General features: G+C 48.1%; 1 long non-coding RNA gene across 1 annotated transcript in view; it reads left to right on the forward strand.

The window, feature by feature from the left end:
* The window catches only part of LOC116529120, a 370222-nt gene that overhangs the window by 171561 nt on the left and 174667 nt on the right, over positions 1 to 23994 (forward strand). Inside the window, exons 8-9 of the long non-coding RNA XR_004259387.1 lie at positions 5995 to 6510; positions 14042 to 14203. This is a non-coding gene — a long non-coding RNA (uncharacterized LOC116529120). The remainder of the gene's footprint in view (positions 1 to 5994; positions 6511 to 14041; positions 14204 to 23994) is intronic.

Below are 23994 nucleotides of genomic sequence, written 5' to 3' on the forward strand. Positions count from 1 at the left end.
CACGTGTTGAAAGTTTCCTGGTTTGCAAAGCATTTGCACATATGTTAGCTCACTTAAGGTCTCCCAAGCCCTATGAATGGAATATCCTTATTAGCCCTACTTTACAGGTGAAGCAACTGAGGCCAAGAGAGCTTGAGTAGCTTGCCCAGTGCCTTAAGGTAGAAGAAGTATCAGAGCAGAGACTGGAGACCAGATCTTTCTTCTGAAAATCCAGCCACCATTATTTATTTATTTTGAGACCTGAGTCTTGCTCTATTGCCCAGGCTGGAATGCAATGGTGTGACCTCAGCTCACTGCAACCTCTGCCTCCAGGGTTCAAGGGATTCTTCTGCCTCAGACTCCAGAGTAGCTGGGATTACAGGTGTGTACCACCACATCCAGCTAATTTTTGTAGTTTTAGTAGAGATGAGGTTTCACCATGTTGGCCAGGCTGATCTCAAACTCCTGACCTCAAGTGACCCAGCCACCTCAGCCTCCCAAGGTGGGAGCCTCACAAGGTGGGGATTACAGGTGCTAGCCACCATGCCTGGCCCCAGCCTTCTTTCTGATTCACTCCTTTGTAGTAGTGGACATATAAGAAGACACTGTTTGCTTGTCTGTTTGCTTTCATCCAAAGTGCTTGTGCTCAAAAAAAGTGAGAGTAGGGAGAAAGGAATTAATGTTTCACTGAGCTGCTTTTCGTTTGGGCTCTCGTTTAATCTCTCTGACAACCTTTTGCAGCCAGCGTTTTTCTCACCCATATTTACACCCGAGGAAGCCAAGGCTCACAGAGGAAAAATTTCTTTCCCCAAGCCCCACATTGAGCAGTGGGTAGAAAATCAGCCCAGGTCCCTCTGTCTCCATCTCTGCAAACCAGCTCGCTGCATGCCACATTGACTCCTCACCAAGATCAGCTGTGCCAGGGCAGGCTGGAGGGCAAGGAGGCTGGCTGGGCTCCTGGGAGGGCAGGTGGTACCCAGAGGTGTTCCAGCTCTGCTGGTCCTGTTTGAGAGGCCAGCAAAGTTCAAATATCGGCCCTCTCCTTACAGCCGCCTACTTGCCCTCCCTCAGGAAGCACAGAGGGAGGGAAGTGTGCAAAGAAAGACCTTGGGGAGCCTTTGCGCGTGTCCTCTCATTTACCAAATGGGAAGACGCTCTGTGGGGAACAGGACTGGCCTCATTCCACAGAAGAGATGGCAGAGTCTGGAGTAGAATCCGGGTCCCCTGATTCCCAGGCCCGTGCACCGAGGCTTCCTTCTCTGCCATCTCCCAGCCCCTCTCTTTGCCTTCCCTGATCTCCTCGAGCTCTTTAATGGGTCATCTGTTGGGACCTTTCATGACAAGATGCCATGCACGGCCTCCCCAGTTCCATTTATGTGTGGATCTCTTCTCTGGAAAGAACATAAGCATCTTAGAGACAGAGGCCAGGTTGTGACCTCTTTGGCGCTGGCTTGAAGTTGAGAAAAGAGCTGGGCTTTGAGTCCCTCGGATCTGGGTTCCAACCCTGCCTGTGTGGCCGAGAGCCTGCTGCTTATCACTGAAGTCAAGCGACTTTTCTTCCCCCTATTGCATTCCCCGACAGCACTAACAGTGGCCCCCTTGGCTGGACACCTAGAGAGCCAGGCCCTGTGCTCAGGACTTCACTGTTTGTGGTCCCTGGACAGTGGAATCTCTCATCCACAAGGTGTTGATTCCCTTACGAGTGGGCAGGATGCAGTCAGAAGAGAACCTGGATGGGGACAGGCATCCTATATCCTGTGCTTACCCACTCCTACCCATGCACTGATATGCTTGACTGCCCAGCCAACGCTTACTGAGCACAATAGTGTATGATGGGCACTGAGGCTCTGGGGGAGGTCATAGGCTTTGAGTCCCAGAGTCAGTGAAGCAATCAATGGGGAGCCCAGGCATTTTGTCTATGTTCTGTGCCGTGTGACAAGTCTTTGCCCTCTCTTCATCCTGGAGAGATCCTGGGTTCTCACTTCCCTGGGCTGTGGCGCCAGACAAGCTGGTCAAGGTAGGGGCCCTGGTGTTCTGGCCCCAAGCCGGGTCCTCAGCACTACTGAGTGCTAGGTCATGGTGAGTGTTCAGCTGCTGTTGGATGAATGGAGGAATGACCGAATTTCCCAGAATGCGCAGATGCTGCACCTAATCCCTTGGATTTTAACTAGCACAAGGGTTTGCTCTCTGCTGGCTGCCCCTTGCCAAGACACAGACTTCCCTCAGCCTGTTTTCTTGTATTTGGGCCACACCTGAGGCCCCCAGCTGGCGTTCGGTCTCCTCCTGCAGGCATAGGCTGCCCAGTGCCAACTGCACCTTGCATCTCTCCCCAACCTCCGCCCCCTGCCGCTGTCTCCCGCTCCCTGCCCTCCATCCCGCCACAGGCTCCCGCCAAACCAGCCCACATGGCCTGGTTTTGTTCAGCCACCTCAGTTGCAGGCAGACCAGTCCAGCCAGGTCTCCCAGCCTGCTTCACACACTCCTTTGAAGCCTTGACAGGCAGCCAACCAAGCTGGCCCGAGCACGCAAGGCAGGGTGCTGGTGCCGGCGCCCTGGCAGCTGCTTCCCGCCTTTCTGGCTCCTGGGACCTGGCTGCTCCCAGGCCCATTCATATGGGGACAGGAATGCCCAGACCTTCTCCTCGGCTGGCATGGGCATTGCATCCAGGGCTGCCGGCTGGGGCTGTTCCCACAGCCCAGAGTCCTTTCCCAGGCTCCCCGTTCTCCATAGTGAAGCCCTGTAGTTCGTCCCAGGCTGTGCAACCCACAGCCTCAGTCCCCACAAAGGAGAACTGGCAGCAGGAATAGCTTGGCTGAGTTCTGAGCTCTCCAAGGAGAGGCAGGGCTGGGCAGAAGGTAGGAGCACAGACTTTGGCTTCAGCCAAAAGATTCAATCAGATGCAAGATTCAGTGTGTGTTGAGCGCCTCACTCTGCCATCACTAGCTAGGGACCTATCTGCTTTGTGCCTCAGTTTCCTCTTCTATAAGTGGGTAGCACGGAGCACCCAGTTCACTGGCACAGTGAAGGGTGATAAATACCATAGGTTAGCACATTGCAAGCTAAGCCTTCAACATGAGTTGCTGGGGGAACGCTGTGATCATGTGGGGATCTTCATTCCAGCAGCTGAGGAGTATTGGAGCCTAAAAGACTCTCAAATGCAAGAGGGGTCTCCTCTTCCTATTTTTAAATTTTTAAATGTTATTTATTATTGTTTTTGGAACAGTGTCTTGTTTTATCACCCAGGCTGGAGTCCAGTGATGTGATCTCAGCTCACTGCAGCTTTGACCTCCCAGGCTCAAGCAATCCTCCTGCCTCAGCCTCCAAGTAGGTAGAACTACAGGCACACACCACTGCGCCTGGCTAATTTTTTATTTTTTTGTAGAGATGGGGTCTTACTACATTGCCCAGGCTGGTCTCAAACTTCTGGACTTAGGTAATCCTCCCACCTCAGCCTCCCAAGTAGCTGCTGGGACTACAGCACCCCCACCATGGCTGGCTGATTGGCTGGCTAATTTTTTATTTTATTTTTTGTAGAGTGCAGAGGCTCTGTCACTGCTTACTGCAGCCTTGACCTCCTGAGCTCAAGCAATCCTCCCACCTCAGCCTCCCAAGTCGCTGGGACCACAGGTGCACACCACCAGCCTCAGTTAACTTTTTTATTTTTTATTTTTTTGCTGTAAACGAGGCCTTAATGCATTGCCCAGGCTGGTCTTGAACTCCTGGGCTCAATCAACCCGCCTACCTCAGCCTCCCAAAGTGCTGGGACTACAGGTAGGAGCCATGGCGCCTGGCCTCCTATTTTCTAAATTTCGAGAAATAGTGCATGATTACAGTACAATTTAGGAAATTCAGATAAGTAAAAGAAAACTTACAAAATACCTGTTGCTGGATGTTGTGGCTTGCGCCTGTAATTCCAGCAATTTGAAAGGCTGAGCTGAGGGGACCGCTTGAGCCCAGCAGCTTGAGACTAACCTGAGCAACAGAGTGACACCCTGTTTTTACACATTAAAAAAAAAAAAAAAATTAACCGGATGTGGTGGTGGGTACCTGCAGTTCCAGCTCCTTGGTGGCTGAAGAGGAAGGATCCCTTGATCCTGGGAGTTAGAGGCTGCAGTCAGTTGTGACTGTGCCAGTGCTCTCCAGCTCAGGTGACAGAATGAGATGCCATCTTAAGAAAAAGAAAAAGAAAAAAAAATGTGTTATCCAGCAACGTATATACCCGTGTGTGCACATTTGCAAACACGTATGCATACCCCTACACATGCTAGAATTGCCAGTTTATAATGATATGTAATAATAGTTTCTGTGGACATAACAGTGCATACCTATTATATACATGTGTAATGCATTTTGTATATGTTTCATATATGTTTCATTTCATATTAAATACATGTTTCTGCATATACATGTATTTGAATAAGTGAAGAATAGGCTCCTCTGGTTTTGTAACTGGCTTTTGTCATTGAATATAAGTTGAGTTTTGTTTTTTCTCTGTTAGGAAGTTTTTCGACATGGAAGTATTTCAAAGCCACCTGGTATGTTATAACACAAATATGTTATATCCATTTTACAAACATGTTACGTCCATTTTACAGTTGAGGATGTGGAAATGCTGAGATGCAACATAAGATCTCCAAAATTTCTCAGCTACTTGGGGCACAGCTGACAACAAGAAGCTTCTGGGAAGGCTTTTGGAGTTCCCCAAGGCATAGTCAACAAGAATGCAAGTTCCTTAAGAACAGGGACCGTGTGCCTCACTGATTGTCATCTCCCCAGCACCTGCGCAAAGTGGGCATTCTGTTAGTAGTTACTGAATGAACAGACACAGGAAGTTCAGTCTTCTGTTTTGATCTATTTCTTGCTCAAATCTCATCACAGCACTCAACATGTCTTTCCACATGGCCCCCTCACTAGCCTGTGTACCCCTCAAGTCAGGACCATGTCAGATTGTCTTTGAATCCCTCAGCCCCAGTCCCAGGGCAGGTGTTCAGTCAATGAATATTGAATTATGGAAACAGGGATCTCTCCATTCTGGATTCAAGACGGCACCCTCCCTATGAAGTTTTTCTGAGCTCTTTCACGCCAAAGTTCTTCAAACCATTGTGTTGACAGCTATCTGCCTGCTGCCCTCAGTCCAGGAGCAACTTGGACATCAGCCCTGCCTCTCACACTGGGGTTGGCGCACCTGGCCTGTTCCAGGAAAGAGCACAAGGCTGAGGGTTAAGTAACACCTGGAGTGGTTAGGAGGCTGGGCACCTCCTCCTTGTGAATCTCCCGGGCTGTGTGGCGGGTGGCAGGTGACTGGCAGGGGAGGGACCCTTGGCACTGCTCTGGCATTGTATTTGCTGCCAGCGGGGCCTTTGATGCCCCAGGGGCTGCTCACCCAGCCAAGGGCATTGTAGAACACAAAAGCTGCAGAAGGCAGCACAAATAAGTGAAAACGACCCAGGAACTGCCAGGGAGCTTGTCAGTCTGTTTCCTGATTATAGGTATGGGGTGTAGGGAGGCACGGGGAGCATTTCTGGGCCCTGTGATTGCCTGCACGTTGCACGGGCCCCTGGTACTGTGTACAAAGCATTCACCTGGAAGCTAAGCAAGGCTCTTCACCTTGCAAAACTGACTGAATGAGTCCAAACTCTTAGAGTTTTTGTGAGGATTAGATAGGACGATAAGTTAAATTGCCTGCTGTCTGTGTGAGCATCAGATAATAGTAACAGCACTGGTAGTAATAACAGTAGCAGCTAATACGTTCTGAGCACTTCATAGGTGCCAAACGCTATTTCAACTGCTTCTTATGTTAATTCATTCCATCTTCATAAGGACACTAGAGGTAGATACTACCGTTACCTTCATTCTATAGATGAGAAAACCGAAGCTCAGAGATGTTAAGTAACTTCCTTAAGATCTGGAATTTGACCCTGGCACTCTGGTTGTGAAGCACTGGTCTATAGTTACCTTGCTACGATTTCTTCCCCCTAATCTTGGGATATTTTGTTCCCCTAATTATTATGATAGTGAGGACAATCATGTGATGATGACGATGATGATGACAAGGACAGTGATGGCAGTGGTGACGGAGGAAGACCTGCCTTCATTTTGTGTAGTGATCTCCTTCTTGCTGGCATTTCAAATTCATTTTCATTGTTGATTCTGAGAGCAAGCCTTGGAGGGAGAGTAATTCTGAAATCCGAGGAAACTGGGCCTTAAGGGGCTGCTGAAGACCCATGTAGTCATGCGGTGGAGTCTGTGAGGCCCAGAGCTGAGGGGGAGGTCATGGGCCTAGAAGTTGTCGCAGCCCGCACTGCTGTGCCTGCAGCTCTGCATCCTGACTGTGTCAGCAGGCCCAGAGCTGCTGGAACCTGTGGGGCTACAGTGAGAAGGGTGGGAGGTTGCCTTACTCCTGTTGCCTTCATGAACATGGGTTGTTCCCTCAGGACAGGAAATTGAGGCTGTTCCCCTGACCGCTCCAGACAGCTCAGTGATGACCTCACCCTGTCATGAAGATGGTGGATCACAGCTACCATTCGCTGTGTGAGACCTTCATTTATTTCCTTTAATCTCATCAGTAGCCCTGGAAGAGGCATATTATATTTCTATCATGGTGTACCATAATTGCATCAGTTATTTTTTGACACGGTAATGCCGAGTAACAACTACAGAATCTGAGTGGCTTTCAGTAGTAAGCATCTGTTATCTACACATCTGGGGAGACTGGCTGAGCAGCCCTGCCAGTCATGGCTGGACTGCCTCTATGTCTGGAGTATGGCTGCCCGGTGGCTGATGTGATTTTCCTGGAGTGGCTGGGGGGTCTCCACTCTGCTCTCTGGGTCTTTCATCTCCTTCTGGAACCAGCAGACTAGCTGGGGAAATGTCCTTCTTATGGTGAAAAGCACAGAGCAAGAGCAAGACCACCCCAAAGTGAGCAAGCCCTTTCCAAGCTTCTGCCGGCCTCTCTTTAGCTAGCACCCCATTGGCTGAGACAAGTGACCTCCCCACGCTGAGGGTCAGAGTGGGAAGGCACTGCAGGGGTGCATGGTAGAGGGTGAGGGTGCAGGTGGGGCGAGGAGTTAGGAGCTGTATGCACTTGATCACAGGTAATGTCATCTCACGTGTCCTCAGACTTCTCTGAGCTTTGCTCTCATCCTTACTTAAAAATAATTGCATCATTAGAAGGAGAGACTAACAATGACTGAATACCCAACAATCCACTGAAGGAGGTCAGTGGTATGACTCTCTGAGGCTCTATGGGACCAGGGGGCTTTATCAAGGTTGCTTAACGGAGCAGTGGCTCATCCAGGATTGGAATGTCACCTGCCTGGTTCGTGTGTGTATGTGCAGGTGTGTGTGTACACGTGTGTGTGTGTGTGTGCATTTGCGTGTGTGCATGTGTGTGCGTGTGTGCGTGCATGTGTGTGAGTGTACCCACACCTGTGCCCAGGTCAGACTTCTGTGACTCTTGCAGTCAATTCTCCCTCACAGTGTTGCTTGGGTGTTGGAGGCTGGAAGGAAAAGAGGCTTTAAGAGAAAGAAATTGTGACCTCTTTTTCCACAGGCTTCCCACAGCTTCTCCCTGGGTGGCCACCCCAGGGGCTAGAACATAGCAGAGGATTTTTCGTGAAATCTTTGGAGTTGTCAGAAGAAGGTCTTTTGAGATAGGTCATGGAGAAATGAGGCCCCTGAATCATAAATTAGCCATAGTATGCAGGCTGGGGCCTCACAGGTTCAGAGAAATGTCCAGCCTTGAGAACTGAAACTGACTTGGGGCTCTGAATTTGACGATGGCCTTGAAGTAAGGCATTCCTCCTTGTGTAGCTGGAGCTGTTTCCCCTTCTCCTTTGTCTCCCTTCGCCATGGCACAGCCCCAGGGAGTCCAGATGCCAAATTAAGTCTTCGGCCTGTATCCTGAATCCATTCCCTTAGGAATACTTTTCTTCCCTTGCCTGCCTCTCCACACTTGCTTCCCCGTGTCAAGGAGACCCGTCTGAAAGTGATTCCTGGGTGGCCAAAGTCAGAAGGCTGGGAATCCAGCTGCTTTGCCAGCCACCTCCCCAACCTGGCGAGCTGTGAGCTTACAGGTGGTACCATCTGCACTTTTTGTTTTTTTTTTTACCCTGACCTTTAGCCTAATAGAAGTGCAGGGCAGAGCTTTGAATGGGGGGAGATAGAAACAAGATGTTCTCTTCCTCCCTCACTCCCTCTATTTTCTCCTTCTCTTCTTCCTCTTTCCCTCTCTGCGCTTATTCTATGCCAAACATCAACCCAGGGGTGTATTTATCTTTCCCAGTGAACTAAAGGTTTACAAGGAGGATGTGCTTTTCTCTACAAGGACCGGTATTCTCTTCCTCCTGGAAAACTGTTCATCCTTCTGGATCTGGGGGAAGAAGCCCGTTTCCCACAAGACTGTTCTCACCACCTGGACTCTTCATTCTGGAACATCACACTTTCAGGGCTTTGTTCTGACCTAGAACAAAGCTGTTCTCTCTCTTTGTGTGTGTGTCCACTGAGCCATTTGAAGGCGGTGACCGTGGCTCTTTATCTCTGTGTCCTCTGTGCCTACTGCAGTGTCAAACACGGCATGGAAGCTAAACGTGCATGTGCAACATGGAACAAATGTCGGTACAGGCAGGGACACCCTTAGTTCAGCAGGGAGCTTGGGCTCCAGATCACTCAGCTCTGGCTTGGAAGCCGGAACATCTGGCTCTGTCACAGCACAGACAGGACGCACGGCTCCATATACACAGTTTATTCTTCACACTTGGCAAATGTATGCCAAAGCTAAAAGAGCTCTACCTTAGAGTCTGACAGATTGAGATATGCATCCTTGCTCTGCCTTTTCCCAGCAGGGGACTTTGAGTAAGTTACTTTACTGCCGCCTTTGCCACGGTTTCCCCATCTGTGAAATGAACAGAGAAACACTTGCTTTGACTGATCTGCTGAAAAGAACAGAGATTATATTTGCAAAGTCCTGGCATGAGCAGTAGCTATTATGGCTATTTTATTTATCCTGAAAAGGAACTGCTCGTAACATCATGTGCCGGGCAGGGGTAGGGGGCAATAAAAGCATTTGTGGCAAGGATCCAGTTATTCGCAGGCTTCTCTTCTGTCTGGCTTTGTTTACTGTCATGCAGGAAAAGTGCCTTCACCGTGGCACAGCAGTAAACCTGTTGGCTACTTTAGCCCCGCCTGGGTTCCCAGGAAATTGGCAGGAGAGGAGCTGCCTGCTGCTTGTGGGCCTGCTGTTTGGGCTGCAATCGCTGTGGGAACACACAGGGTTAGGAAAACAAACACATGACTCACGGAGGACTTCCAACCTCAAGCCAATGAGGCGCTGACACCTTGCAATTTCTAAGGGTTCCCAGTAGATATGCATGTGTCTGCTCAGCCTTCCTTGGACCTGAGCCTGTCTCTCTCTGCTCTCACACTCTGTGGGGGGGCGAGGGGGTGGAATGCTTGTGTTCCTACCCTTCTTCTCTCCTTCTGCATTTACGGAGCCTGGCGAGGTGCTGGGAATGTGATGAGACATAGTGCAGAGCACAGACAAGTCAGCACATGTGGTCCACTGGACAGCAGCCCCCCCGAAGATGACCACACTCCCTGAGACCTTTGACTGTGACCTCATGTGGCAAAAACGACTTTGTCGATGTGATTAAGTTAAGGGTCTTGAGATGGGAAGGCTATGCTGAATTTCTCAGGTAGACCCAAAGTAATCACAAAGTTACTTATTAGTGGTTCCTTATAACAGGGAGGCAGAGGGAGACTGACTACCTGAGAGGAGACGGTAGACTGAGACTGACTACCGAGATGCGACCACGGAAGCAGAGGTTGTAGTGATGCAGCCAGGAGCCAAGACATGCTGGCAGCCTCTGGAAGTGGAAGCCAAGAAATTGATTTTCCTTTGGAGCCTCCAGAAGGGCCCAGCCCTGCTGGTGCCTTGCTTTCAGTTCTTTATGACTTGTTTCAGCTTCCGACCTCCGGAATGATAAGAGAATAAATTTATGTTGTTATTAGCCACCAAGTTTGTGATTATTTGTTACAGCAGCAAGAGGAGCTAATACAGTGTGTCCCTGCCATATTCTAAGTGTTAACACCACTTCCCTAATGATGAAGGAGACCGAATGGCTCGGTGGTTCCAAGCTAGACCCCTGGAGTCCCAGTGCTTTGTTTCAAGTTCACGTCCACCTTTTGTTGGTTAAGGGGCCTTTTGCCATGTTGCTTCTCAAAGCCCCACGTTCATCTGTCATCAGTAAAATAAGGGTAATAGTAATTTCCATCTCATGTGTGGTGATGAGGACTGAGCTGTGAAACGCCAGTGAAGTTCGCTGTCTGGAGCACAGTCTGTACCCCAGCATCTTCCTCCTGTGCCTTGGCTCCTGCGCCTCGTCATCGACAGGAAGGCACCAGATGCTGGAGACCCACTCAGCAGGGATGCCGCAGTGCTGGGCAATGTCGGGAGAGGTTTTCTGGGGTGGGGCTTGTGGATGGGAAGATTGACAGGACACTTAGTAGTTTTGGCTCTTCTCAGTCACTCACTCCTGATCCTCACAGGCACTGACGTTCACAGGCAGCCTCAGTTTACCTCTGCAAGTTATTCATGGACATACATCATTCTTTTACTTAGTAAACAGGAATCTTGCCCCTGCCATGTACCTGCCAGTCATCGCAGGAGTGAGTAGAGTGGATGGAAGCTGCTGCAGGGTTATCACGCCTGGGCTTTGACAGAAAGGTACTAGAAGGCTGTCAGCAGCTCCTGGAGGACAGCTGAGCAGGTGACTGTTAGAGAAACCCGAGGCTTTGGTAAGACCAGGACTTGGCCACAGCGTGCTGTTCCATTTCTGCCTATCCCTGCTGCATTGAGGATGCAGCCTCCAGGCCCGCCATGGGTTCAGGCTCTTTCCCTGGGACGTTCGGGATGGCTTTGATGCTCTTTGGTTTATCACACTTGCTATTGAGATTCTCACCAAATAGCTGCCTGGGCCCCTCTTCTCCTGGGCAGTTAGCCACTGCCACTGCCACTGCCAGAGGTCCAGAGAAGGAGGCTCTCCCAGGCAGTGGGAGGAGGCAGGGATGCCCAATACCCAGCACTTCTGGGGCTGGGCACTGTGCTGGGCCTTAGGCACTGCGATCACCCCACCTCTGAAGGGCAGGGGACACTGGGCTCATTTTACCGCTTCCCCACCTGTCTTTCAGTTGGTTACGGGGCATAAAGCCCATCTGTTTTTATTTTGCACATACATTCAGAGGGGAGTAATCATCATCACTGCTTCCCACATGGGGAAACTGAGGAACAGAGAGGCTGACTGACTTATGGTCACACAATGAGTAAGAGGTGATCTCAGATGAGATTCTCTGATTTATGCTTTTAATAGATTTTTTCAGGTGTGGGTTTGCGGGAGCTTGCTTTGATTGCTGTAGAGAATGTTCTTTTCCCCACCTGGAAATGCCGTTGTCACTGTTACTGTGTTGTTGCAGTTTGTTTGCATTCCTGAGACCATGTCAGCAAAGGGCTTGGTGAGGGCGGTTCGGGGCAGCCTTGAAGCATCTGGCCTGTAAGAAGAGTCCATTCTGAGGGAGGATCTCAATGCATTTTTTTTTTTTTCAAAGGGAGTCTTGCTCTGTCGCCCAGGCTGGAGTGCAGTATGGAGTAATCTTGGCTCACTGCAACCGCCGCCTCCTGGGTTCAAGTGATTATCCTACCTCAGCCTCCTGAGTAGCTGGGACTACAGGTGCCTGCCACCACACCCGGCTAATATTTGTATTTTAGTAGAGACAAAAATTATTTTTTTATGTGTATTTTCACATGTATATTTTCACTAGGTCAAGCTGGTCTCGAACTCCTGACCTCAAATGATCCACCCAGCTTGGCCTCCTAAAGTGCTGGGATTATAGGTGTGAGCACTGCACCCAGCCTTCAATGCATGTTTTAGCATAAATACGTGCTAGGCTGGCTGTGCCCACAGACAGAAGGGAGTACCCAAGCATCCCAGTTTCTCTACCCTTGCCGAGAAGGCTGGGCTCTGAACCCCATGCCTCAGTGGGACCCAGAGCTGCTCAGGAGCACACGAAGCTCAGTCTCTGCCCCTGCCTTCCAGGTAAACACAAAGGCCGCTGGCGTTGGTGGCTGAGAGCCCACCAGCGCATTGAGCTCAGTACCATTCCTGGTGTTGGTGGGGGGGTGACGGTGCAAAATCACCCTTGATGAAGAACGACCGGTGTAGTCTAGTGAGTCCCAACATTTGCAATACCAGAAATCCCTTTTACTGATTCTCCTTCCCTGGGCGGGAGTTTATCAGCCCAACAAACTTCATGGTTATGTATTTATTTCTCCACTTTCTCATCTAAAAATACCTGCCAGTGGGAGTTTCTGATCCGGGTCACCAGGCTGCGTTGCTAAAATTCGGGCCAGTATCAGGCAAAGACACTTGATATTTTAGGTGACAACTGTGACCTTATTTGGGAAAAAAAAAGGTGCAATTTCTGGTAGACTTCTTGACCCTTTGAAAAATAGCCTGAGGACCCCCTTAGAGGAGGCCTGAGATTGGAATCCCTGGTATAAACTTTCATTTTGCTGTGTGGAATTAAGAATTTGGATCAAATGTCCATGGAAGCTTCCTTTGAGTTCCACGTTTCCCCCAGAGCCTCTGTCCTGTCTTGTCCCCTTTTGGCGTGAGCGGTGTCATTATTCAGCACATATTTATTCAGTGATCACCACATGCCTGGCACTTCCCTGGCTGCGAGGTTGCCGCGGTGAACAGCAGATGCAGGCATGGTCCTAATGGGGTCTGTAGCCAAGTGAGGGAGGCTAAGAAAGAAAGAATGTCATTTGCAGCCGCAGTAAGTGCTGAGAGGGAGGTGTGGCACGTGAATGGGCTTCAGGGTGCTGGTCTCCGGAGTAACGAGCCCCTGTAAACGATCAAGCCACCCATTTCCCAGCTCTGCCTGTTGCCCAGCTTCCACTTGGCCCCTTCAGGGTCATTTAGCAGATTCATTGACAGGGCCCGGTTCCTGTTACTTGACTCCTTGGGGACGGAATCCTTTATTGCTTGCAAAAATACTCTCTGCAGTAGGTTGTGTCTTACTAATTGAGAGGGGTTCTGAGAAGCGGAGCAGCCCCACCTCACTAGATTCAGTGAGAGAAGGCCCTATAGGTACCTTGACCCTGACGTGGTGGACAAAGCACCCTGCTGAGAGCTGGGCAGGTCTTCGGAAGGAGATTTAATGTTCTGCAATAGGAGAGATGATAGTTCCTCTCTCCCTCTCCAGATGTCTGCAGCCAAGTCGTCGGAACACAGAAGGGACCTTGCAGCCATTGTGTCTTTGTGCTCTGGTTCTGTCTGAGGGAGGGAAGGGAGGCAGGAGGAGGGGAGAGACGGATCAGCTGCATTTGCCAAGCCAACCTCCTCAGCACTGGGTGTCCCTCCTCTTGGCCACTGGAAGGCTTTCTTCTTCCTGGCCACGATCAAACACCGTTTCTTCTTTCTGCCTTTGTTCCCTGTGAGTCCGTGACTGTTGCTGTGTGAAATAGTAGCCGCTTGGCAGGGGAGTTCATGGAGGTTGCAGAGCACCTTCTCAGGTTCCTGCCTCTCCTCCGTTCCCCCTTCCTCCCTCCTGCCACCTTTCCTTACCTGGCAGTCATCTAATTCTTCTCTTTTAGAATACGGTTCAGAAAACAATCCACACCAGCTGCCTTGGGGAATCCTCCAAAGAGACAAATTCTACCCTGTGCCCACCTCTCCTCTAGGTAGTACCTTTCAGTGCTCCCTCCCTCCCCTCCTGTTGTCCTCAAGTGAATGCCCCAAATGGCCCTTGCTCAGCCTCTAAGGCCCTGGTGGGTGCTGCTTCCCTTTGTAGCTGGGTGGGTTTCAGGAAATGCCCCATCTGGGCATGAGAGATGGGCAACCATACCTCAGGGGAATTGGTGGCGGGGAAGAAAGTCTAGCCAAAAAGGCAAAAAGGACAGGGATGAGATGGCTCAGAGGGAGTCATGGTAAGGACTTGGGCTCTTTCTCTGTTGAGAGGGGACCGTCGGAAATTTTTAAAAGATTCTGATTTGCATTTTACTCAGATCCTTCTGGCTGCTGTGTTGAAAGTGGGCTGGAAGTGGCAAAGGTGGAAAGACAGGCTGATCAGGAGGCTATTGCGGAAAACCAGCGTATGGCAGTAATCCTGGCCTGGGGCATGCAGAGGAGATGGGAAGACCTGATCAGATTCAGAATGTATCTCAAAGGTAAGATTTGCTGGTGGATTGGCTATGGCGTGCCAAAGAAATATGACCCCCATTGTTGTTTATCTCCTGCAACTACAGAATGAAGTTTCCGTATATTGATATCAGCGAATCCTCAGATTGAGCAGGAGTGCCTATTTGTTTGTTTGTTTTTTGGACAGAGATGGAATTGTTATGTTTGAGTTGTTGGTCAGACCTCCAAGTGGCGGCAGTGAGGAGGCAGCTGCATGTACAGATCCACAGCATCCACGTGGCCAGGCCATGGCACTCAGACATGTGATCAAACACCAGTTTAGATGTCATCATGGAGTTTGTTTTGAATGAGGTTAACATCTAAGTAGACATTGAGGAAGGGACATTACCCTCCACAATGTGAACAGGCCTCATCCCATCAGTTGAAGAGTTTTTTTTTTTTAATTGCATTTTAGATTTTGGGGTACATGTGAAGAACATGCAAGATTGTTGCATAGGTACACACATGGCAGTGTGATTTGCTGCCTTCCTCCCCATCACCTATAACTGGCATTTCTCCCCATGCTCTCTCCCCCCAACTCCCCAACCCCCACTGTCCCTCACCTATTTCCCCCCGACAGACCCCAGTGTGTGATGCTCCCCTCCCTGTGTCCATGTGTTCTCATTGTTCAACACCTGCCTGTGAGTGAGAACATGCGGTGTTTGATTTTCTGTTCTTGTGTCAGTTTGCTGAGAATGGTGGTTTCCAGGTTCATCCATGTCTCTGCAGAGGACATGAACTCATTGTTTTTGATGGCTGCATAGTATTCCATGGTGTATATGTGCCACATTTGCCCTGTCCAGTCTATCATCGATGGACATTTGGGTTGGTTCCAAGTCTTTGCTATTGTAAACAGTGCTGCAATGAACATTCGTGTGCATGTGTCCTTACAATAGAAAGATTTCTAATCCTTTGGATATATACCCAGTAATGGGATTGCTGGGTCAAATGGAATTTCTATTTCTAGGTCGTTGAGGAATCGCCACACTGTCTTCCACAATGGCTGAACTAATTTACACTCCCACCCACAGTGTAAAAGTGAGTTGAAGGGTTTAAGAGTAAAAAGGCTGAGGAAGTGGGAAGTGGGAATTCTGGCTTCACACTGCCTTTGGACTCAAGCTGCAGTATCAGCTCTTCCTGGGGGCTCCAGCTTCCTGGCCTGCCCTGCAGAGTTTGGACTTGCCAGCCTCCATAATCACATCAGCCAATTCCTTAAAATCTCTCTCTTTCTGTCTCTCTCTTTTCACATACACACATTCTACTGATTCTGTTTTTCATGAAAATCCTAACACATGGAGTACAGGGATACATTTGGATATCCAAAACTTATGCAAAAATGGAGATTCGGATTTGGATTTGTAAGTTATGTAAGCCTTAAATATGAGCGTGATCATCAAGAGGCCATCGTGGGCAGAGAGGAGCAAGTCCACGGGGCTGCACAGCACAGGTTAAGAGATTCAGAAATTATGTGTGTATGTTTGTGTGTATTTTATGTGTTTGTGTGTGAGTGCTTGTGTGTTTGTGTTTCGTGTTTTTGTGTGTGTGTTTGTGTGTGTTGTTTGTACTTGTGTGTTTGTATATGTACATTTGTGCTTGTGTATTTGTATGTGTATTGTGTTCATGTGTTTGTGTGTTTTGTGCTTGTGTTTGTGTGTATATGTTTGTGCATATATGTGGTTGTGCTTGTATGTGTGCGTGTTTTGTACTTGTGTGTGTTTGCATATGTTTGTATACTTGTGTGTTTATTCTTTTGTGTTTGTGTCTTGTGCTTGTGTGTGTTGTTTGTGTGCATGTGTGTGTTTGTGTGTGTGCTTGTGTGTGATTATGTTTATGTGCATGTGTGTGTGCATACGTGTTTCCGCTTGTATATGTGTGTGTTTCTGCTTGTGTTTGTGTTTTGTGCTTGTGCTCGTGTATGTTGTCTGTATGTGTTTATGTGTGTGTTGTGTGTTGTGGGCCTATGTTTGTGCATGTTTGTGCATGTGTGTTTATGCTTGTGTTAATGTGTTGTGCTTGTGTGTTGTTTGTATATGTTTGTGCTTTTGTGTTTGTGCGCATATGTGTGTGTGTTGTTTGTGTGCATGTGTGTATGTATTTGTACTGGTGTGTTTGTGTGCATGTGTGTATGTTTCTGTGTGTTGTTTGTATGCATGTGTGTGGTGTGCATGTGTGTTTGGTGAATGTGTGTGTATTTTGTGTGTGTTTATGTGTGTGCGTTTGGTGTGTGTGTGTGTGTGTGTGTGTGTGTAGAGGTTGCTGAACACTAGCTATGTGTCGAGCATCCCACATTACTAGATGCTACCTCTTCTTAAAGCAGTTTGATGTCTTCATGGAGAGCCATCTATCTCCTTACATTTTCTGGAAGTTTGGGAGGGATTCTCATGGGGCCACCTATTTATTTGACTGATGCTTTGCAGTTCCTGTGTCACAGTCCCTCTAGTGTTCTGGGCAGCAGACTGACATCCAGTCATTCCTACTCTTGTGTCAGAAATTGATTATTCCAGCATCTTCCTTCCAGGCTATTCTCAGTTCCCCTAACCTCCAGTCTCTTGAAGCTATTTAGCGTCCCTCGGTACTGAGTAATCCCGTTTATGAAAGCATATGAAGCTTCCTTACTGGCAAGCGTTGGTACAAATAGTTTTGCAGCCCCAAGGGATAGGGTCATTTGAACTTGGTGACTTGAAAAACACTTGGTGTGAATAATGTGAAGTGCAGGACTATGGTGATGAATTTCCCTCACTCTCTTTGTTCTTTGTTTTCTTTGTAAGGCAGAATGTTTAACCCACGTTTTCCAAGAACTGGGTAGGTAGGTTGCTGGGGACAATTGATTTTTAGAGAAGTATTGTTTCTCTGGATGTGGAAACTAAGAAGCAAAGAATAATATTGAGCAAGAGTCGTCCTGATGACCAGGCCTAGGCTAATTATGGCAATAGTGTTGCAATGTGTTTGGACCATCATGCAGTACAAAAGCACCACTTCTCCCCAAGGTGCCCTGGACCCAGGGTCATCCTCAGGGCCTTGCTCTAGCCCCATGTCACCCAATGTCAAGCTGGATCATCTACTGTCTAAGTCTGTTATTGATGCTAAAGGGGTGGGATCACCCCTTCTTCTTTAAAGCAGTGGGATCACCATCTATGAGGAGATTGGACTAGGTGGTTATTTTATTTTAAGACAAGCTGTCACTTTGTCGCCCAGGCTGGAGTGCAGTGGCGCGATTTTGGCTCACTGCAACCTCTGCCTGTGGGGTTCAAGGAATTCTCATGCCTCAGCCTCCCAAGTAGCTTAGAATTACAGGCGTGCACCACCACACCTGGCTAATTTTTGTATTTTTAGTAGAGACAGGGTTTCACCATGTTGGCCAGGCTGGTCTTGAACTCCTGGGCTCAGGTGATCTGCCTGCCTCAGCCTCCCACAGTGCTGGGATTACAAGTGTGAGCCAGTATGCTTATCCTTGGACTAGGTGGTTTCTGAGCAGTGGGGATGGGTCAATGGGAGGGTGCCTTCCCTAAATAAAGAGGCCAGCTCTCCCTTGGCATCCACTTGCTGTTGTATTGTGGGAGGGTGGGTTCAGTGCCACCAAATTAATTTTTGTATTTTGAATATAATGAAAGTTTCTGAATTTTGGATGTAGGCAATAACTTCAAAAATATTTAAAATACCCTGTGGGTGAAATCTGTAGCTGGATAAAGCCCGCAGGACTTTACTTTGCGACTCGTATTCATGCATTGCTCCCCATGGCTTATCACAGGCTGGGGGCCAGGAGGTGTGGGAAGCTCTTTTGATTTATTTTGTTTTGAAGTCAGTGTATCTTCAAGGAACTGAGAGAGCAAAACCCGACTGGAGCTGGGTTGCAAGATGCTGTTGGCTAGAGACTTAGACAGAGCGCGTGGCATTCTCTCCCTCATGGAGGGAGATGCCTACAGCGGGAGCCTCAGCAGCTGAGCCCCTCAGGCTTGATCCCTGGGTCCTCCACCCGCTGTCCGTGGCTCTGTGGACTCCATGGCATTCAGAGCTGGGGGATATCAAGTCTTTCAACATCTTAATTTTTTCAGTGAATTATTATATTTTGGAGATCTTTGTGTGTGCATATGTATGAATGTGTACACTTACATTATTCTTTTTTAACTGCTGTAGAGTATTAATTAAGTTATTTTCCCCAACTATTTCCGACACATGCACACACACATGAACAAGAAGGGCAAACGTCTTGCCTTTTTTTAAAAAAAAAAGACAGGGTCTTGCTCTGTCATCCAGGCTGGAGTGCAGTGGTGTAATCATGTTTCACTACAGCCTTGACCTCCTGGGCTTAAGTGGTCCTCCGACCTCAGCCCCCCTAAGTAGCTGGGACTGCAGACATGCACCATCACATCTGGTTAATTTTTTGATTTTTTTTTTTTTTTTTGGTAGAGAAGGGATGTCACTTTGTTGCTCAGGCTGGTGTCAACCTCCTGGGCTCAAGCGAAGCTGCTGCCTCAGCCTCCCAAAGTGCTAAGACTACAGGCAGAAGCCACCACACCTCGCCCCAAACATCTTATCAGACAAGCCTTTCTTGGCCACTCTCTGCAGACAGCACCCACCTCACACCCCCGTCTTCCTTTTTGTTTCTATCTTGATTGATCTCCATGGCACTTATCACCATCTGACCCACCATATAGTTACTTGTTTATTTGTTGACAGTCTGACACCCCCATCTCTTCATGAACCCCAGGAACGTAGAGACTTCTTGTTAATTTTATTAAGTGCTTTATTCCCTGGGAAATGGTAAGTACCTACTAAACATTTGTTAAATGCATACGTCTCTATTGTAAAGATGACCTCCAGGCCCAGCCTCAGGTACAGAGAGGTAAAGTAACTTACTCAAAGTCACCCAGCTAATGACAGACAAATCTGGGCCCAGAGCCCATGCTCTAATCTAAATCTTACTACCTCTCTGCTGGTGACAAACAAAACCTCAGCGATGTGCCTGTAACACAGTCAGGACTCAGTCCATGTTAAATAAAGTTTGTAATACTTACAACTGTCTGTATCCCCAGAAAGATCCTTACCTTGAGGAGACAGCAAGAATTTGAGATGTTCAATATAAAATACCAAGCCTGTGCATAGTTGACCATCAACACGTGGCAGCTATTTGCTATTATGCTTGTTATTTTATTATACTTCAACACATTGTGTTGTACTTAAATGCTACTTGTTTGCCCTACTTCTCTCTGTCCCTTCTGAGAGTGCAGAGTGGGCCTTATTCATTCCAGCATTCCTACAATCTTGTATGTCCATACAGTTTTTGGTATGTGGTTGACATACAGTATTGTAAGGTACATGGAATAAGTAGATAAATGAATGAACAGATGGGTTGTGGGGGCCACTCCGGCCAGTGGCTTTGGAACATGCTTCCTGGAGTCTTATCCTCTCTTGTCAGATTCAGGTTTAGGACAACGGTACAGTTGTTCCATTGTTCCCAGATAACACATCCTATCTCAACGTCTTTGCTGGGGCAGCCGTCGGACACACCCTCAGCTCCTGCCCTGTCATTGGCCCCGTTTGGACCCCTTGTGGCCAGGCACCACCTCCCCCTGCCCTGAAGAGAGCTTTCATGCAGCAGGCCGACCCTGCTCCTTGACTCCTCCCTTCTCTCATTGAAAAAAATTGTTTCAGGGAGCATTTCTTTCTCCTAAACTTTTTATGTTCCATTGAAGACCTAGAAAGTGCGTTAAATAAAAATGCTTTGCAATGGCTGATCTATGTCTTCTGGCTTGTACCCCACCAACACCTTATCTAATGGGTAAGTCAGTTCTTATCTTTATTCTACTACTGAAGAAACTGATGCTTAAGCATTATTTGCTTTTTAAAAAATTTTTATTTTTTTTTATAATTTTTTTAAATTTTATTTTAATAGAGATGGGGTGTCACCATGTTGGCCAGGCTGGTCTCGAACTCCTGACCTCAGGTGATCCACTCATCTCGGCCTCCCAAAGTGTTGGGATTACAGGCGTGAGCCACCGTGCCTGGCCACATTATTTGCTTTTTAAGTCACATAGTTTTAATGAACGAGCCTAGGGCCAGAACCAGCTGTCTGCACGCAACCCAATGCGTTTTCCACAAGAGTTACTCACATGGCTGTTACTTTAACCTGCTTCCAGAAGACTTTGGAAGGGTGTGTTACAAATTTAATGATCCAGGGCAACTTCCAAGTCTGGTGGCTCCGTGTGACAGCCAAGCTGCCCTGGAAGGTGTAATGAGGAAAGGCATCGTAATGAGCTGACATGGTTTCTGCAGATGACACAGCTCAGGGGTGGGGATGCTTTCCCCTCTGCCATGTTTTCCTTTCCTGTTGGATTTGACTCTTAGATCCGTTGTTCTAAGACTGGGTTGAATGTTGGAATTGCCTAGAAAAATTTTAAGTCCTGCTGCTAGTATCTCAGCTGCAAAGATCCTGATTTTGTCTGGAATGGGACCTGAGCATGGGGATTTACATCTCCCCAGGTGATTCTATTATGCAGTGGAGTTTGAGGACCATGGTCTTTGAGCATCCCTGTTATAGGGATTCTGGAGACTATCAAGAAGCTGCAGACTCCAAATTATTTCAGATGTAGTTCCAGCCCTCCTAAGCAGGTGTTGGTTCAGACCTCCTCACTCTTGCTCAGATTCATGGCAGCTCACCTTTCGGAAGAAATGACAGTACTGAAAGAGAAAACCAAGGGAACAAGAGAGACGGAGGCTATCCCAACAGCTGTCTCGTGTTGTGTCCCTACTGTGTGCCAGGCACTGTCCTAAGCACTTTACGTAGACTAACTTACCCAGGTCCATGTTACAAATGAGAAAACTGTGCATGGGGTCAGTAAGTAACTTGTTCAACCTGGGAGTGGCAGAGCTGGGATTTGAAGACCGGGAGCCTGGCTCCATAGGCCTCTGTTTAAATCACTGCATCTGTTGCCTTGTGGGATGTGTTTAGCTGTAGGATACTGGTTCCCACGTGGTCGAGAATCTTCTCTCACCAGTTTGTGCTCCATGGTGGCACAGAAGCATAGGCCTAATGTGTCATTCTGCTGCTCAGGCGCCTACACAGCCCCACACTGCATCTGGAGGGAGAAGCCGAGCTCCCTCGCGCCGCTCCTTAGCTCCTCATCTTGTATGAGGGACACCCTTTACTGCCTGGCCACTGGCAGAACCTTCTTTCAATCTCCATGCCACCCTGCTCTGTTAGTACCATCTGAAGGTCCTCTCCACTTTCTCTGTCTGCTAAATGTTTACTCTTCAATATCTAACTCAAATACCCTCTTCTCCAACTTGTCCAGAAAGAGTGAGTGATGTCCTTCCCTTTCTTTGTTCCCAAGGCTCCTAGTTTCTCCATCGATGATCACATACATCGCAGCCCTTTCTTTGGTCTTCTCCAGCGGACTCTGGGTTCCCCAAGGAATGGGGCTCCACCTTTCTCATGGTTGCTCTCCCTCCAGAGCCCCCCACAGTGTCCTCAGTCGTTGCCTAACCTCTCACAAACAGGGTGTCCTTGTCTGTCTGTTCTACTTTGTTCCAGCCATGAGGTCATACTCTCTTTATCAGTTGACTCTCCGAAGATGTGCTGGTTGGGACTGATGCTTTCCTCCAAGATACTTTGGGCTCCAAAGTGTGCAATTGATGTTTGCTGTGCTTTCGGAGGGCAGGCTTTGGTTTTAGATGAATCCTGAGCTTCCGTGGAGATCTGCCTCTGTCTAGCCTTGGGGTTTCTGTGTTCTTGAATCCTTCAGAGTACAGAAGAAAAAGAAAGCTGACTCTTTCTAGGAATGACCTGTGAGAAGAGAGGTTGGTGTCTTGCTACTAAGTTCAGCTTGGTTCTGGACTAAGCCACCTTGGGCCAGAGGAGGCAGGGACAAGAGATGTGGCTTCTTGTGCTTTTGTGGAAATGGTGACAGTTGCTTACCAAAGAGAATAAAACCCTTTTACTAGAACCCTATCAGGGTCTGCAGAGGGTGGGTGCATGGGAGTCATTATCTTGTAAATCTACAGCTACAGTGACGAGCACAGGAAAAGCCAAGCTTAAAAAACACTGAGTGAATTTCAAGAATTTTTCATGCAGAAACATGCATGATGTGAATAGAATCTTCATCACGCCACTGTTTGACGTAGAAAAATGTGACTTAGCTTAAATGCTCATTAGTTAGTGATTGTTTGATTAAATAGTGATAAAATGGAACACTAATACAGCTGTTTAAAATATTAGTAAAGAGGCTGGATGAGGTGACTCACGCCTGTAATCCCAGCACTTTGGGAGTCTGAGGCAGGTGGATCCCTTGTGGTAAGGAGTTCAACACCAGTTTGGCCAACATGTTGAAACCCCGTTTCTACTAAAAAAATAAAAAATTAATTGTGGTGGCATGTGTCTACAGTCCCAGCTACTCGGGAGGCTGAGGCAGGAGGATCACTTGAACATGGGAGGTGGAGGTTGCAGTGAGCCGAGATCGTGCCACCGCACTCCAACCTAGGTAATAATAGATGAAATTATATCTCAAAAAAAAAAAGTATATATATGTATATATATATATATATATATATATGAACTAATTGGGAACAATTTTGAAGCTAAATTAATTACTAAAGAGCAATGTCCACCCAACAACATTGACTTTTTAAAGAATAGGGCCTAGAACAGTGTGTGGAGCATGCTAACAGCTACACGCTAGTGCACAGCCACCAACCCCAGGTCAGTCACATGCACTCCTGCACCCTCAAGCACACCTAACACACTGTGGCTGCTGCCTCTTTACTGACGTGTAACTCAGTCCTGGAAGATGGACGCTCCAGGAAGGCGGACCCCAGCCTGCCCATTTGCATTGGTATCTCCAAGGTCAGCTTCAGAGAAGGCACACAATAGGCTTTCCACTAATATTTGTGAATGAATGAATGAATGAACAGAGAGAGTTTTCTTTCCTCAATTTCCTTCTACCTGCTACTTCTTGAGCAGATGAGGCTGGAATCTAAGCCCGGAGGTCACTCACTGCTCTTGTGGGTGCTGTCCCTGGCTTCTCCTCCTTTTCCGTGAGCTTCTGTGCTCTGCAAGGCTTTCCTTTAATCCCCCAAGCAACGGAGCAACAAGGAGACAGGGGAGAGCCTGGAAATGGACCTTCAAGATTACAATGTGTAGCTGACATTGTCAGTTACGTCGGGCAGATCTGACTTCGCTGGTTAGGTTAATGTGTGAGCCTATCCTCCCCAGGAGCTGGGATCAGCCTCCCCATCTGATGGTGGGCTGGTGAGTCAGACCTGCTGGGGTTTGAGTCCTCGCTCCAGCATGGCTGCCTGTGTGACCTTGGCCACTTTCCTTCACCTTGCTGAATCTCAATTTCCTGATCTGTAAAAGGAAGCTAAAAATGCTTCTCTTGAGGTTGTAGTGAGGATTAAATGTGATAACATAAGTGAAAGTGCCCTTTGAAGTAAGAGGAAGGTGAAAGTGCTTATTGTGTCAGGAGGAGAGTGTGGAGGGCCCCCTGTTGTTCTCAGGTGTCTCATCCTTCCCAGGGAAAAATCCCCAGGCCAAGTCAGAAGAGGTTATGATTTGGCTCTTACTCTTTCATTCAGGCACTTCTCTTGGCTGCCCAGGGTTTTCAGCTTAAGCAAATAAATTACCCTTCTCCACTGTGCTCTGTGCTCTGTAGCCAGCCATATGTTTAAGCTTGATAGAGATTTTTATCTGGCTGGGTAATATTACCCAGCAAGGGATGACATTTCTTATCAGAGGTCCTGCGGAATCGGAGACAGGAGCCCTTTCTTTTTCCTGGCCGCTAGGCCT

This window comes from Sapajus apella, unplaced genomic scaffold (assembly GCF_009761245.1).
Source record: "Sapajus apella isolate SASKATOON/1434 unplaced genomic scaffold, GSC_monkey_1.0 scaffold3, whole genome shotgun sequence".
Lineage (NCBI taxonomy): Eukaryota > Metazoa > Chordata > Mammalia > Primates > Cebidae > Sapajus > Sapajus apella.